Here is a 2841-nt window from a genome sequence, read left to right on the forward strand (position 1 = left end):
TACAATAAAACTACAGAAGAGAGAGAGCAGAGTGGGTCCTCTCGCAGGGGGCGCCACCGGCGCATGGCCGCCAACCAATCAGCGGCCGGCTTGAATTCGGAATTGACTGAGTCAGCAGCGTTACTATTTCGAGCAGGCTGCAGCAGCGAAGAGTACCGAGGAGCGGAGCAGCGAGGAGCAGCAGCAGCCAGCAGCTCGTAGGAGCGAGCACCGACCGACCGACCGACCGACCGACCGGTCGAGCGACCGAACGAGCGACAGCGGCGACTAGCGGACTACCGAGCACTGACTGAACGAAGCAGCAGCCGTCGGCTGCCAGCAGAGGCGGCGGCGGTGTAGATAGTTGTAGTAGCTGTTGTTGGACTGTGGGGTGCTGCTCTGCTCGGCGGTTCAGCTCAACTTGACCCAGTGGGCTGTGCTGCGTGGGTTGCTGCTGCTGCTGCTGCTTGAGTTTGGGCTGCGCTTGGGCCGCTGAGGCAGGCTGCTGTATGGCTACCTAGTCGACTGCAGGCTGAAGTGGGCGAAAAATCCACCGACCGCCGCTGGCCATGCGGCGGCGGCAGCAGCAGCAGCAGCGAACTCGGCTTCGGTGCTTGGTTAGTTGTCTGGTCCGTCCGTCGGTGAATCTGTCGCTTTTTTTGCCTGCGCGCCTGCTTTGCTGGCTGCCGGACGGTCGCCACGTCAATTGGTCGGTCAGTTGCTCCAGCGTTCGGTCGTCTTCACCCGCGAGTGCCACCGTACCACTACCTTCATTAGCATCGGCATCATCGTATCTAGCAATCCCGCCAGCTCGACCAACGAACGAACCCAACCAGACCCAAGCAATAGCAATAGTAATACACAACCAGTTATTCACTGTGAATTTGACGCGCATGAACACGCACATACACGCAGATAGAGTCACCTTGTAACAGATGAAGACATATCCGAGTAGGTATACACACGCACCCATACAAAAAGACACCACGCACATACAGATGTACACAGACCTATACACAAGTCCTCGTAGAGACCCCCTAAAGGCCAAATGATAACTAACATCGGGCCAATAAACATACAATCAACGATCCAGCCACTGAACAGCACGGGCATGCACACAAACGAAGATCTGTACGCGCTCACGTATACATACATTCACATATATGTGTATCCTATATATCGTAAAGGCTAGGAATCAAGAAATCGACAAAAGGGAGAACGAAGTTATATAAAGAACAGCACGAAGATTGCATACAGAAGAGACAAGCTAAGAGAAAGACACATTCGTGCACACAAACTCACGCGCACGCGCACGCAGTCATCTAGAAGCAGCAAGTCCTACTTACATGCAGGTACACGCTAACTCAGTCGTACCGGCTTATATAATGTGAGCATCGAAGAACTAGTATTGCCAATTATCGACACCGAAGCTCAAAGGAACGGAAGGGACTAGGACGCGAGCAAGCAGAAGAAAAGCCTGACTAGGAGCGGCGGCATGTACGAACCAACAAACACCCCTCCCCCCATCCTCCCTAACCGTCGTCGTTTGCTAGCGCTGTTAAGCTGACTAGGTAGCATCAACCGCAGCAATAATAAGAACAGCCGAAAAAAAGGCCAACGTGGAGAAGGCCTAAGAAAGCTAGCATGGAGCAAGCAAGCAAACAACCCAGCAAATCGGGCAGTAGCAGCCCTAACAGTCCTTCACAGGACAGACAGCAGCAGCAGTTCTCGGCCAGTGAAAATTACTAGATATGTACTATAAGCTCTGATAACGATGAGCGATGCTGAGGAACCCGTCTGAGCTTTTCGACTCCTAGCGCAGGATTGAAGCCTTAAACTTACATGGTCAACGATTTTATATAATAGGTTGAAGCTTGTCGCTGCAGACATCGATATGTATATCGCGCCATAGACCTGAGATAGCATCATATGCTGTAGAACGAAATCTCCGCATGAAGTATAAGCTAGCGTTTCCATGGGGCAGCAGTATGTCAGGTTTTACAGAAACACATTCCGATTGTCTGGCGTAATTGCCATATTGTTGGACTATGAAATATGAAAATCTTTCTGGAGAGAAATAAAACTTTCCAAAATTACAATCAGCATGTATTAGTCCATCGCATATTTTCCTGATTAATGTCGATCGAATTAGAGCACTATGTTTGACGTCAGGAATTCAAGATCTCAGATGTTACTCCACACGGCTGGCTGGCTCCCAGCACGAAATGAAATGTGCCTACGCCCGGACTCGAACCAAGACCACAACGAGTCCTTAAATTTAGCTAACAAACATATACTGCTGTATCACGGATACACTATGTAGCTAACAGCCAGGACTGTTTGACGTTATTTTGATGTAATCTCAGACAAAAGTGAATCTACCCAACCATACGACTATTGTTACTTGGCCGGTTAAATGTCAAGGCGCGAAATTTCAGGTGGCTGGCGCAAGTTACCCTCTTCCATTACGACACGATGTGCAATGATACGTTAAGAAACTTTTCCCTGTGATGCATAATTAGTTGGCGTTGTTGTGATTGTGTTCATAGTTCCGCTTGTTGTCTGCTTCTTTGTAGTCCTAGTCCCCTGTCAGGGTTTCCTGGCTTGTTCGTTACCTCAGAACTAGCCTATGTCGCATCTGGGAAAATACTGTGGACTGCTCCACCCCTTTTATCGTATTCCGTTACGTCAACGTAAGGAGAACGACGATGGTTGCTGCGGACGCTGCTGCGGCTGCCGTCGGCGCCGTTGGGGAGCACCGGGAGATAAACGGGGTCCACTTGTAGTAGTCCAGAAGAAAGAGGCGCAGCGTGCACCGCATGCGCTCGTCTTTACCCCGTCCTCCCCCTCACCACCCGTAAA

The sequence above is a fragment of the Varroa jacobsoni genome, unplaced genomic scaffold (assembly GCF_002532875.2).
Source record: "Varroa jacobsoni isolate VJ856 unplaced genomic scaffold, vjacob_1.0 scaffold_912, whole genome shotgun sequence".
In the NCBI taxonomy this organism is placed as follows: Eukaryota; Metazoa; Arthropoda; class Arachnida; order Mesostigmata; family Varroidae; genus Varroa; species Varroa jacobsoni.